The sequence below is a fragment of the Neomonachus schauinslandi genome, chromosome 12, assembly GCF_002201575.2.
Source record: "Neomonachus schauinslandi chromosome 12, ASM220157v2, whole genome shotgun sequence".
NCBI lineage: Eukaryota > Metazoa > Chordata > Mammalia > Carnivora > Phocidae > Neomonachus > Neomonachus schauinslandi.
In genome coordinates this window covers 54,101,238-54,116,119 of record NC_058414.1, presented here as the reverse complement: position 1 = coordinate 54,116,119, position 14,882 = coordinate 54,101,238, and the positions used below count along the sequence as shown (strand labels likewise).

The window sequence follows — 14,882 nt, the reverse complement described above, 5'->3', positions numbered from 1 at the left end:
CTCACTGAAATGGACAGATCGTCTAAGCAAAAGATCAACAAGGAAATAAAGACTTTAAATGACACACTGGACCAAATGGACTTCACAGACATATTCAGAACATTCCATCCCAAAGCAACAGAGTACACATTCTTCTCTAGTGCCCATGGAACATTCTCCAGAATCGATCACATCCTCGGTCATAAATCAGGTCTCAACCGGTACCAAAAGATTGGGATCATTCCCTGCCCATTTTCAGACCACAATGCTTTGAAACTAGAACTCAATCACAAGAGGAAAGTTGGAAAGAACTCAAATACATGGAGGCTAAAGAGCATCCTACTAAAGAATGAATGGGTCAATCAGGAAATTAAAGAAGAATTTAAAAAATTCATGGAAACCAATGAAAATGAAAACACAACTGTTCAAAATCTTTGAGATGTAGCAAAGGCAGTCCTAAGAGGAAAGTATATAGCAATACAAGCCTTTCTCAAGAAACAAGAAAGGTCTCAAGTACACAACCTAACCCTCCACCTAAAGGAGCTGGAGAAAGAACAGCAAATAAAGCCTAAACCCAGCAGGAGAAGAGAAATAATAAAGATCAGAGCAGAAATCAATGAAATAGAAACTAAAAGAACAGTAGAACAGATCAACGAAACTAGGAGCTGGTTCTTTGAAAGAATTAACAAGATTGATAAACCCCTGTCCAGACTTATCAAAAAGAAAAGAGAAATGACCCAAATCAACAAAATCATGAATGAAAGAGGAGAGATCACAACCAACACCAAAGAAATACAAACAATTACAAGAACGTATTATGAGCAACTCTATGCCAGCAAATTTGATAACCTGGAAGAAATGGATGCATTCCTAGAGATGTATCAACTACCAAAACTGAACCAGGAAGAAATAGAAAACCTGAACAGACCTATAACCACTAAGGAAATTGAAGCAGTCATCAAAAATCTCCCAAAAAAGAAAAGCCCAGGGCCAGATGGCTTCCCAGGGGAATTCTACCAAACATTTCAAGAAGAATTAATACCTATTCTTCTGAAACTGTTCCAAAAAATAGAAATGGAAGGAAAACTTCCAAACTCAATTTATGAGGCCACCATTACCTTGATCCCAAAACCAGACAAAGACCCCATCAAAAAGGAGAACTACAGACGAATATCCCTGATGAACATGGATGCAAAAATTCTCACCAAAATACTAGCCAATAGGATCCAACAGTACATTAAAAGGATTATTCACCACGACCAAGTGGGATTTATCCCTGGGCGGCAAGGTTGGTTCAACATCCACAAATCAATCAACGTGATACAATACATTAACAAAAGAAAGAACAAGAATCCTATGATCCTCTCAATAGATGCAGAAAAAGCATTTGACAAAGTACAGCATCCTTTCTTGATCAAAACTCTTCAGAGTATAGGCATAGAGGGTACATACCTCAATATCATAAAAGCCATCTATGAAAAACCTACAGCGAATATCATTCTCAATGGGGAAAAACTGAGAGCTTTCCCCCTAAGGTCAGGAACGCGGCAGGGATGTCCACTATCACCGCTGCTATTCAACATAGTAGTAGAAGTCCTAGCCACAGCAATCAGACAACAAAAAGAAATAAAAGGCATCCAAATCGGCAAAGAAGAAGTCAAATTCTCACTCTTTGCAGATGATATGATACTTTATGTGGAAAACCCCAAAGACTCCACCCCAAAACTGCTAGAACTCATACAGGAATTCAGTAAAGTGGCAGGATATAAAATCAATGCACAGAAGTCAGTGGCATTCCTACACACCAACAACAAGACAGAAGAAAGAGAAATTAAGGATTCGATCCCATTTACAATTGCACCCAAAACCATAAGATACCTAGGAATAAATCTAACCAAAGAGGCAAAGGATCTGTACTCAGAAAACTATAAAATACTCATGAAAGAAATTGAGGAAGACACAAAGAAATGGAAAAATGTTCCATGCTCATGGATTGGAAGAACAAATATTGTGAAGATGTCAATGCTACCTAGAGCAATCTACACATTCAATGCAATCCCCATCAAAATACCATCCACTTTTTTCAAAGAAATGGAACCAATAATCCTAAAATTTGTATGGAACCAGAAAAGACCCCGAATAGCCAGAGGAATGTTGAAAAGGAAAAGCAAAGCTGGTGGCATCAGAATTCTGGACTTCCAGCTCTATTACAAAGCTGTCATCATCAAGACCGTATGGTACTGGCACAAAAACAGACACATAGATCAATGGAACAGAATAGAGAGCCCAGAAATGGACCCTCAACTCTACGGTCAATTAATCTTTGACAAAGCAGGAAAGAATGTCCAATGGAAAAAAGACAGTCTCTTCAACAGATGGTGTTGGGAAAATTGGATAGCCACATGCAGAAGAATTAAACTGGACCATTTCCTTACACCACACACAAAAATAGACTCCAAATGGTTGAAAGACCTCAATGTGAGACAGGAGTCCATCCAAATCCTAAAGGAGAACACAGGCAGCAACCTCTTCGACCTCAGCCAGAGCAACTTCTTCCTAGAAACATCTCCAAAGGCAAGGGAAGCAAGGGCAAAAATGAACTATTTGGACTTCATCAAGATAAAAAGCTTTTGCAAAGCAAAGGAAACAGTCAACAAAACCAAAAGACAACTGACAGAATGGGAGAAGATATTTGCAAATGACATATCAGATAAAGGACTAGTATCCAAAATCTATAAAGAACTTATCAAACTCAACACCCAAAGAACAAAGAATCCAATGAAGAAATGGGCAGAAGGCATGAACAGACATTTTTCCAAAGAAGACATCCAGATGGCCAACAGACACATGAAAAAGAGCTCAATATCGCTCGGCATCAGGAAAATCCAAATCAAAACCTCAATGAGATACCACCTCACACCAGCCAGAATGGCTAAAATTAACAAGTCAGGAAACGACAGATGTTGGCGGGGATGCGGAGAAAGGGGAACCCTCCTACACTGTTGGTGGGAATGCAAGCTGGTGCAGCCACTCTGGAAAACAGTATGGAGGTTCCTCAAAAAGTTGAAAATAGAGCTACCATATGATCTAGCAATTGCACTACTGGGTATTTACCCCAAAGATACAAAAGTAGGGATCCGAAACGGTACGTGCACCCCGATGTTTATAGCAGCAATGTCCACAATAGCCAAACTGTGGAAAGAGCCAAGATGTCCATCGATAGATGAATGGATAAAGAAGATGTGGTATATATATACAATGGAATATTATGCAGCCATCAGAAGGAATGAGATCTTGCCATTTGCAACGACATGGATGGAACTGGAGGGTATTATGCTGAGCGAAATAAGTCAAACAGAGAAAGACATGTATCAGATGACCTCACTGATACGAGGAATTCTTAATCTCAGGAAACAAACTGAGGGTTGCTGGAGTGGGGGAGTGGGGTGGGAGGGATGGGGTGACTGGGTGATAGACACTGGGGAGGGTATGTGCTCTGGTAAGCGCTGTGAATTGTGCAAGACTGTTGAATCTCAGATCTGTACCTCTGAAACAAATAATGCAATATATGTTAAGAAAAAAAAAAAGAGGCAGGAGGGGAAGAATGAAGGGGGGGAAATTGGAGGGGTAGACGAACCAGGGGAGATGATGGACTCTGAAAAACAAACTGAGGGTTCTAGAGGGGAGGGGAGTGGGAGAATGGGTTGGACTGGTGATGGGTATTGAGGAGGGCATGTTCTGCATGGAGCACTGGGTGTTATGCACAAACAATGAATCGTGGAACACTACATCTAAAACTAGTGATGTAATGTATGGGGATTAACATAACAATAAAAAAATGAAATAAATAAATAATAATAATACAACTTTCCATGGGAAAAAAAAAATGAGTCTGTTCTTGAAGAGGTATTTGTACATTCATGTTCACAGCAGCATTATTCACAATAGCCAAAAGGTAGAAGCAACCCAAATATTCACCTATGGATCAGTGGATAAACAAAATGTGGTGTGGACTTGCCATGGAATATTACCCAGGCTTAAAAAGAAAGGAAACTCGAGCGCTGGGTGGCTCAGTTGGTTAAGCAACTGCCTTCGGCTCAGGTCATGATCCTCGAGTCCCGGGATCGAGTCCCACGTCGGGCTCCCTGCTCGGCAGGGAGTCTGCTTCTCCCTCTGACCTTCCCCCCTCTCATGCTCTCTATCTCATTTTCTCTCAAATGAATAAATAAAATCTTTAAAAAATAAAAAATAAAAAGGAAACTCTGACACATGCGACAACATGGGTGAAACTTGAGGACATTACACTAAGTGAAATAAGTCAGTCACAAAAAGACATATACTGTATGATTTCGCATATATGAGGTACCACAAGTGGTCAAACTTACAGAGACAGGAATTTGAATGGGGTTTGCCAGGGGATAGTGGGGGCAGGGAGGAGGCTGGGGGGAAGGGGAATTACTGTTTAATGGGTACAGAGTTTTAGGTTTTTTTTTTTTTTTTAAGATTTTTTTTATTTATTTATTTGAGAGAGAGAATGAGATAGAGCATGAGAGGGGGGAGGGTCAGAGGGAGAAGCAGACTCCCTGCTGAGCAGGGAGCCCGATGCGGGACTCGATCCCGGGACTCCAGGATCATGACCTGAGCCGAAGGCAGTCGCTTAACCAACTGAGCCACCCAGGCGCCCCAGAGTTTTAGTTTTTTAAGATAAAAAAAGTTCTGGAGATTGGTTGCAGAACAGTGTGAAACGTACTTAACACTACTGAGCTGTACACCTAACAGTGGTTAGGTCGGTAAATTTTATGTCATGTGTATTTTTCCACAATTAAAAATAAATTTTTTTTTAAGAAAGAGTGATTCTGGATCAGAAAGATTCTGGGAGAGCAGGCACGGTAAAAAGGAAGGAAATTATGTGAGATAGTGTTAGGCTATAAAATAGAGACGGAAACTTAGATGGAGTTTGGGTGTTTAAGAAGGGGACAAACATGTCAAGCCCATGGAAAAACAGCTGAGTTATGGGGGCGAGGGGGGCACAAGGAACCTGTGGGCCCCAGAACACCTTAGATTCTGTAGACACCTATAGTGGTGTGTATGAAGACCAGAGGAAATAAGCCATGTGTCCCAAGAACCAGATTGCCTCACGAGTCATGACACTGCACAGCTCATTCTCCTGGGAACCTTAGGAGGTTGACAAGGACTGGTGGCTACTGAGCCATCATAATACCTTGATTCTTCTCCCAGCCTCTTGTCACCTGTTAAGTGTCAAGACTCCCTGCAAATGGTAGACTGGGAAAGATAGGGAGTTAAGAATTGCCTTTAAAGTTCCTGGCTTAATTTTATTTTAACATCTTAACTTGGTGAAGATGGCACATGAGTTTCATGGCTGAAACTTCCCCCAAAACTTGATAAATAAGTTTTTATACATAAATATTTAAACACTTTTTTAAAACATCAAACATTCTACTAAAAGATAATAAAGTATTAAAGCCAAAAAAATTTAGTTTATGTAATTGGAAAAAGCAGACTATTATACAATACCCATTAACATCTTTTAAGACTGATGTGTAGCAAATTTTTATACAATGTAATTAAAAGGGAAAAATAATGCAGATTAAGCATTAGCACTAAAAAGGGTGTCAGCACTTCTTGCAAAAACATCATGGTGTACTCTATTCAGAACAAGTGTTTAAAACTAAGGAACAAATATGCATTCAAAGAGATTTGGTAGCTGAGAACATTGGAAATGAATTCTGAATTATTTCTATTCTAGGTCATCTCTTCCAGGGCCCTAATGAAGTTAAATAGTGCAGCTAAAATAGTAATTTTGGTTGCGTGACTAGAGGGTTTTTTTTTTTTAAGTATACCTTTGCTATGTGGTAGTTAATTGGGCTGAAAAAGCAGGGGTTGACTAATGGATATTAAGAAATGAACAGAAGTATCAAAAAATAACAGATACCAATGAAAAAGTCTTTTGGGGTTATATCAGCATATCTTTAATATATTTTTAATGGAATATCTTTATTATCACCAGTTGTTTATGTTTAGTCAAAATCTCTACCCCTACAGTATTCTGTTGTCAATGGTAGGACCACAGGAGGCTACAGATGGTACAGACCAGTCCAGGGGCTGCACTGGGGTAGGTCTAACCAAGCAGGAGCACATAATGGGTCTAGGGCAGGAATACATTCTAATGACCAAAGCAGAGTCAGGAATAGGAAGATACCCTATTCATGCAAGTGACAGCCAGGCAAAGGATCTGGAACCACTTTCAGTGCCCTTTCTTTGTATTTCCCTGGCACCCCGGGGTAAACCTCAAACATTGCCCTAATGGGTATTATATCACCGTTACTGATTTACTTGCCCATTGTCTCCTAAAGATTATAAGCTTCTTAAGAATCACTCTCTTAAATTATTCAATTTTGTGAATCTAGCCCTCAAAACCATTGGGTATGTAGTAGGGGGTTAATAATTGCTCCCTGAATATCTAATTAAAATATCAAATGAATAGTAATTTCCAAATCTACATTCTTTGTCCTGATTTTTATTATAAGCTCAAGACCCATATTTCCAACTGGACGTTAGGCAGCACTACCCATCTGTCCCAGTGGCACTTCAAACGACAAATCCGAAATCAAACTCACCATCTTTCCCACCCCACATAAACCTGTTCTTCCCCCTGCTCCCTATTGCTCACCTTAAGTCTTGAAGATTCGAGCAGGCAGAGTTTAGAGCAGATAACAGGCAGTCATGAAAGACATTATTTTTCTAGCCTTTGATATGAACAATTCAAAAATATGGAAATGAAGGATACCTCTACAGTAGTTTCAAACATCGCCAAGAAAACGGGGTGGATATGTGTAGACTTTTCTCACTGGCTTTCCTTCCTTTAGTCACCTGTGCTATCCAAGCCCATGAAGTTCTACTGGGGCTGCTGATCACAGGTCTTCACAGCCCCTGATCACACTGGCCAGTCTCACTGCCAGGACATGAGTGTAGAGCAAAGCCACATAGGCAGGCAGTTGACGCTGAGTCACTCACTAGGCAAGCCTTTCCCAAATTCCTAGAGCTGGCCTGACCACCGCCCTTCCCGACACCTAGGGTGTCCTTTCTCCTTTAAGTTTGTGAGCACCCCCCAGCATCCTTTCAATAAACCCTTTTCTGTTGCTTCAGACTCGATTTCTGCAACCTAAAATCAAAGCACACTGATACAAAGGAAAATGGAAACATTCTCAAATATGTGCACTGATCTTTTGTTTTCAAATAGCTAAAGAAAATGTAGGCATAAAAGTTTTATAATGATACTCAGGACTAGATACCCTAAAAGGGAATAATAGGTCTCACAAAGAGTGGAGGATTCAAGGAAAGAAAATCCTGCCTGAATTTGCACATGCTTGATCTCTCTCTCTCTCTCTCACACACACACACACACACACACACAAGAAGAGAAAGAAAAGAAAAAACATCTGTAGAAAACACTGTGACTATCAGAGAGTTTGGGGGCGAGTCCTTGTTTTTAAAAGACATACAAAAATGGAAAAAGGGCTCAGAACTCAGCTCAAATATAGAAGGATCCGGCATGAATAGGATCTCAAAGCTCAGGTCAAGGTGAAGCTCGTGAAAATGTGCTGTCTCCAGTTGTGCTTGGAAGGGGGGAAGAAGAATGCAAAGGGGAAAAATACGCAAACATTTATTGAGCACTTACTGTGTGTCAGCCTCTGCACTAGGTATTTTACATAGACATAGAATCTCTTTTACATAGATTGTTAAAACAAAAAAAGGTGGGCAGTGGTGAGGGATGCAAATGGTCAGGTTTCCTGTTTGAGGAAATTACTAGAACCGTAATAGAAGGAATGTTCTTCCTCTAAACTAGAGGCATTGTAATGTCTCCCCTGTATCCTGACATTTATAGGCTGAGTAAACAAATTAAATGGAGACCACTTACCTTATGTCTAAATATTTATAAGTTCTAAGTCACAGTTTGCTCATGTCAACTCATGTTCCCACCCAGTGTTCCACGGCCAGGTGGGGAATCACCCTTGAAAACCAAAGGCTGAAAAAGTCGTGCTTTCTCCTAAATGGTGGCACAGATCTGCTGGGACAGGGGCAAGATGGAAGTGAGTCCTGGTCACCCCAGTCCCCTGCACCACAGGGAGCCCAGCAGGTTAATTCACTAACACCATGGCCTCGCCTTTCCATCTGAGGCAGTTCTAAGTGCTTCTTCCCAAAATTACTCTTCATAGGAGTGCAGTCAGCTGGGAAGCCCAGTCACCTGGACACCTGCCTTGGGGGATTTGGAGTGGCCAACATTAAACAGAGCAGCCTGGCTCTTTCTCCAGCTTCCAGAGAGAGACTATCATTTTCTTCTAACCAATAACCCCTCTCCTACCTACTACCCCATCATGTTCTTGGTCCAACAGCCTCCATCTTCAGGGTGGGGAGGCACTGGGGGAGGGTCCTGTTTTCACACGTGTGTCCCTTTTCCCAAATTCCCATTTGATCAATCACTTCTAAACTTTCAAAAAATTTTAGGGGACCCAAAGGGGGGTGAAAAGTATTTCTGTACTGATGTTTGTGACATGTGGGTCCTCCCTGCCAGGTGTGATGGCAATAGTGTTTGTGTCCATTAGCCTCTTAAAATGAAGCATGCAAAATTGAATACACCATATAAATATAATCTGACGAAGGCAGGTTATATTGGGGCTATTAGGTTCCGTGATCTTGACACTGTTCTAGCTGTTCAGTTCAAGATGATTAGCTTTTTAGCAGTCACATCACATTGTTGGCTCACATTAAGTTAAGAATTAATTTAAACCCTTAGGTCTTTTTCATAGGAGTTCCTACCAAGCCAGTTTTCGTCTATTCTCTAATTGATGTTTTTGAATCTAAATGCAGGATTTTGCATGTATTCATATTACCTCTCACCTTACTAGCTTAGAATTTTCTCTGTGTCATTTGTAGTGTTTATTAGCACTCCTATGCTTCTATCATGGGAAAACCTGGTAAGCTTATGTTCTACAGCTTCATCCAAGTATTTGATGAAAGTCGTAAGTAGGGCAGACAGCAGAGGTAGAATCAATGAAAGAATCTTAGAGACAGCAGATTTCAACTCAGCTTTTTTGAATCTCTATTTCTAACAATTTTCCAACGATGGAATGAACTTCTTAGGAAGATAGGAGATTTCAAACAAGAGGAAAATGACCCTCATTAAGGAAGCTATAGAAAAAATTGGGGGATATGTAGACTTCCAAGGATACTTCTTTTAAGATGCCATGATTATAAGATTCTAAATCCAGAGTGATGGGGGAATATCTCAGCATTCCTTAAGCCCATCTCAGATTCCTCTAAGAAACCTTCCTATGCCCCCAAACTGATGTGAGGTCTCCTCTAACCCCTCCCCCACTCCATCCTATCTATCGTTCTGATCATATTCCCCTTTTAAAAATAATTGTTGGCATAACGGTTTCATTTTGCCATTAGATTCTTATACTCAAGAACTACATTTTGTTTATTTCTCTTCTACCCCTGGAATCTAATTTGTACCCAGCGGGTATCTAATTGCAGTAAGAGAAAAAGGGGTGGGTTGGGGTTTTGAATCCAGGAGACAGATTTAGAGTTCCAGCGGCAAGGGAAAATTTACCGTGGTCCCCCCTGACCAGGTGCTGTATGAAGGCAGAGGCTGCACTCATCTCTTCCTACTCCTCAGAAACCAACATGGTATTTAACACATGATAGGTACTCAGTGAATGTTTGAGGAATGATGAATGAGTTGACAATTCCTCCAAGAAGAAATTCACTCTAATCCGTTCCCTGGGTGAAAAAGAAAGGGCAGGGTGGAGGTGGGAGGGAGACTGAAGGGCAGAATCTGACATTTTGAAGCACAACAGATACACGAAGGCCTGAAGTGCCCTAATTGTCCTAGGAACTCATCCCCAACCCTGACTTCAGACTTCTCAATTTAGAATAATCCTCTGATTGGAGAGCCCCTGGTCTCTGTCATCTTCCTCCTCCTACCCTTTGGGCCAAACCGCTGTTGTAGATTTTGCCTGCCAGATTTAGCAAATAAAAAACCCAGTTAAATTTGAATTCCAGATGAACACCAAATAATTTCTAGAATTAGTAATTCTTAGGATAAGTATGTTCCACCAATATTTGGGACATACTGGTACTAAGAAAATATTTGTCATTACGTGAAATTCTAATTTAACCAGGTATCCTATATTATATAGAGCAATCCTATTCAGGAGGCACACTCTGGATTTGCTTTCCACACACAGTGCCTTTTCCTAAACTGTCCCTGGGTACAAGTCCTCAGCTTCATCCCTTTGCACACCATTTAAATCCAGGCTCATGATTAATACTCTGGAAGTAACATCAAATGTCAAAGCACCATTTATTAGTCACACAGTATTTGATGGAACTTCTGAGCCAGTTGAGCCCTTGTTCTCAGATTAGAAAGGGAGCAGAAAGAAATTGAGTTCCTTTGCTTGGTTTCCACAGCAAGTCATTGTCAGAGCCAGAATTAGGGTCTAAGAGTCTGAATTTGGAGGAGCACGGGATTGTTTTTCCTCTCTTCCTCTGTTGAGAACTTTATTCTTTTATGCAGTCCTTCAGCTCTTGTTAGTCTTCAAATTGCTTGGAAATCCCCTGAAGGGATGCAGCCAAGGGGTTGGGGGAGGGAGGAACAATGGCTTCAGTAAAAGAAAAGCACCTATTACAAGCGAGCTTCCCAGCAGGCAGCTTATATGACCGAGACGTCCAACTCTGGCTGGAGCCCACCTTGGCATCAGTAGGCTAACTCCGAAATGTCCCTTTAGAAGCACCTGAAGCAAGAGAAAGAACACAAGTGACTTCCTCACTGTCTGCTCGCATCTGTCTCTATCTTGTTCTTGTCCTTAGAGAGATTACAAAGGGAGAAAAAAAATGAAAGAAGAAACAAGCCCCTTGGTTGATTTTTTTTTTTTCAGTAAATCTCTCAAACACTGAGTGAAATTCGCAAATGGCTTAATTTTTGGAACTTGTTTTTATGCGAAAAGATTGGATGTTAGATGCTTCAACCCTGCAGCTCTCTCTCCAGCCCAGCCCAGATTCACATCATCTTACAGTAAAACCATCTGCTCTTTAAAACATTCACACGTCTTAAAATATACAAAACTCAAGATCTACCTTCTCATGTAGGCTCTGAATACATTCTCCTTGGGCTTGGTTCCTTCTAGAAGACAATTTGTAAAACATTGCTTATTATTTGGAAACGGGTCTGCAGTTGGTCCAATTTTATCCATTGCCTGGCTCATCATTCTAAAACACACGGGTATGGAAACAGGTTATTAGCTTCTTAAGCTTCCAGATGCAATATTGTGCAGAAGTCATTTCATTTCATAGCAAAGCAAAAGAGACATAACCTCCATATGAAAGAAATAGAAGTGTGCATATAGAATTGAACCAGTTTTTCTTTGTTGGAAACTCTGCCACAATTGTCTGAACTACAATCCTTTATGAAACCTACTGGAGACCCAGGACTTGGAAAATGTCGAGGAATTTTACCAGAAGATCAAACCATAAGCACTTGTCTTCTGTGTTGTTAAATCTTTAAGTACAGATACCAACCATGATGCCAACCCCCAAAGTGCATCTTTTTTTAGGGTAAGAATATCTTAATAACTTTGGACTAGAATGGTCTGAAATACCTTATTCCTTTAACTGACAGGTACCAAAGCACCCTGACAGGTAAACTAGATATTGTGATGTAATGATGAGAGCAGCATTTTGAAGCCCAGGCTGGTATCTTTGCATCTCTGTCAGGAAGGTATCCTAGGTCAGAGAAGCCTGATTTCCCAGCTAAGAGCCCCTCTCTGAACAGGGACACATTAGGGTCAACATCCTGCAAGTGTTTGTGCCTCAGAGCTCAAGAACTAAATAACCACGCCTGAACAGTCTTAGATCTTACCCTACTTTGGAAATAGATTAACAATGTTTAATATTAATGAGGAAAAAAATTAAGACATTCTTAATGCAGAGGGACATGAAACCTTGGATGCAAACAATGTAGGTTTCTAGAAGTTCTGATGAAAACAAGACCTCAGGCAGAGAATAACACAATGTTTGTAAATTAGCCTGGCTAGATGAAGAATTTCTGTTCAGTAGCCTGCCGGGGCTGTGGTCCAGGGAAAACGGCATGATAAGCTCCAAATCGCTTTTCCGCGGTCTTGGGAGGCAGAAGAGAGCAAAGAGGGACTGCTGAGGCTGCTATGGCTTTCAAAGAACAAGCTGAAAATGGACCCTCTGGTGACAGCTCCATCAGAGAACGATCAGATACACTTAAAAATGAACATCTCTGTTCACATTTTTTGGCGATGGCCAAACCCGTCCAGTTTCTGCCTACAGATCAGTAAACTTGAGCGACGGCACTCCGGATGAGAAGCGCTTATGTTTTCGAAGAGCACCACCTCACTGAAGGTGGGTCTGATGCGCCTGTGAGGGTGATCTGGTTTGCAGAGCACGACACAGCTGGCTTTGTGCAAGAGGGACACAGAATACAGATGTGAGGCAGAAGAGTGGCTGGGTAGAGCCGGACTCTGACATCGCCTCCAGAAAGAAATATGCGGGCGGCATTCTTCACGGCTTTATGTTTCCACATCTCAGCTCAGGGCATATTGATTGCTTAGTAGTTATACCAAGCAATTCAGGGAACTTAAAATCCAGGCAGTACAAGAGTCCCCTTCTGGGGAAGATGTTTTGGTTTGCAAATTGCTGCGAGACAGGCTCGAGCAGAACTGAATCTTAGGATGTTGTAAGGGTTTCCACACCATTCTGCCTCTTTCTCCTTCCAAATGCTGGCCTGCCCGGAAAGGTGGAGGGATGTCTGCCTGCTGAGGCCGAGCAGCCCAGCAGGAAGCAGTCCTATACGGGACCACCATCTGTGGCTAGCACTCCATGTGTGTGTTTGTGAGATGGGCTCATCTTGCGTTCAGCTTGGGGTCTGTCTGAAGCGGACGATTTCCCTCACATTGCTATTCTGCCTTCGCCAAGACAAATGCAGAATTGTTTGTTCTCTCCGAATGATATCCTGAGTGCTGAAACCTCCAAGATGAAAACCAGTGCCCCCCTAATTCTGGATTCAGCTCACACACAGCAAGTTGTGCAATCTCTTGAGACCACTACTCTTGCCAACAGAAAATTAAAACCAATTTGGCCAGATAATAAGGAGCCACGAACATAACTCTTTTTTCTTAATTTGCCAGGAATTTGATGTTCCCATAGGGATGACAGGGAGTCATTCAGAGAGGTTTTAAGGGAAAAGAAGTTGAAAGGGAAAGCACACTGTTCCATTTTCTTTTCACTGAAGGGTTGTAATGCTTAATCCAGACCTACAGCAAAAAAGATTCACGAGGTGAGAGGGCATAGGAGTTGTCTTGTTACCAAAAACATATTCCCGTAGTGCTGAATTAGCAAAAGAGGATATTTCTGTGGAGCTGAGTAGACGGAGGTCCTGCATGTAGAGTCTAACTCAGAAATATCTTGAGTTGTGAAATGATTTTTGTTGCTATATGTGTTAATAAAGACCTCAGAATTTTTTTTACGTCTGTAATAAAAATGACTGGATGAATATCAAGTGATAGAGATTTGAGTTGGGTAGTTTTTGTTTCTATTTACTGAATACCTGCTAAATGCCACGTGTGTTCTAAGTGCTTTGCATGTATTGGTACATTCTTTTTTAAATTGATTTATTTTTTATTTTTAATTGAAATAAAGTTGACATACAATATTATATTAGTTTCAGGTGTACAACATGGTATTTAGACAATTACATACATTGCAAAATGCCCACCACAATAAGTTTAGTTACCATCTGTCACCATACAATATTATTACAATGTTGTTGACTATATTCCCCTGTACTTTGCAACCCTATGACTTACTTATTTTATAACCAGGAGTTTGTACCTCTTAATCCCCTTCACCTATTTCACCCATCCCCCCACCCCCCCCTCCTCTGGCAGCTACCAGTTTGCTCTCTGTATTTATGAATCTGTTTCTCTTTGTTTGGTCACTTGTGTTTTGAGATTCCACATGTAGTAAGATCATATGGTATTTCCCTTTCTCTGACTTATTTCGCATAGTATAATACCTTCTAGGTCTATCCACGTTGTCACAGGTGGTGAGATCTGATTCTCTTTTATGGCTGAGTAATATTCCATTTACACACACGTGTGTGTGCACACACACACCCCTCACATCTTTATCCATTCATCTATCAGTGGACAATTGGGTTGTTTCCATAGCTTGCCTATTGTAAATAATGCTGCAAAAAACAGAGGGGTGCATATATCTTTTCTAATTAGTGTTTTTGTTTTCTTTGGATAAATAGCCAATAGTGGAATTACTAGATCATGTGGTATTTCTATTTTTAATTTGTTGAGAAACCTCTGTCTCCATACTGTTTTCCACAGCAACTACACAAATTTACAATCCCACCAGTGGCGCACAAGAGTTCCTTTTTCTCCACATCCTTGCCAGCACTTGTTATTTCTCGTCCTTTTCATACTAGTCATTCTGACAGGCATGAGGTATTATCGCATTACGTTTTGATTTGCATTTCCCTGATGATAAGTGATGTTGAGCATCTTTTCATGTGTTTGTTGGCCATCTGTATGTCTTTGGAAAATTGTCTGTTCAGGTTCTCTGCCCATTTTAAATGGATTGTGTTTTTTGGTGTTAAGTTGTATGAGTTCTTTACTATTTTGGATATTCACTCCTTATTGGATATATCATTTGTAAATATTTTCTCCCATTCATTTGGTTGCCTTTTAGTTTTGTTGATGGTTTCCTTCACTGTGCAGAAGCAGCTTTTTAGTTGATGTAGTCCCAATTGTTTGTTTTTGCTTTTGTTTCCTTTGCCTGGGGATACA

General features: G+C 40.8%; 1 long non-coding RNA gene across 1 annotated transcript in view; it reads right to left on the bottom strand.

Moving 5' to 3' along the window:
* Positions 1–10,592: 10,592 nt before the first annotated feature.
* The window catches only part of LOC110580166, a 35,384-nt gene continuing 31,094 nt past the window's right edge, over positions 10,593–14,882 (bottom strand). Inside the window, exons 2-3 of the long non-coding RNA XR_002480317.1 lie at positions 11,140–11,271; positions 10,593–10,796 (exon numbers count right to left, since the gene is read on the bottom strand). This is a non-coding gene — a long non-coding RNA (uncharacterized LOC110580166). The remainder of the gene's footprint in view (positions 10,797–11,139; positions 11,272–14,882) is intronic.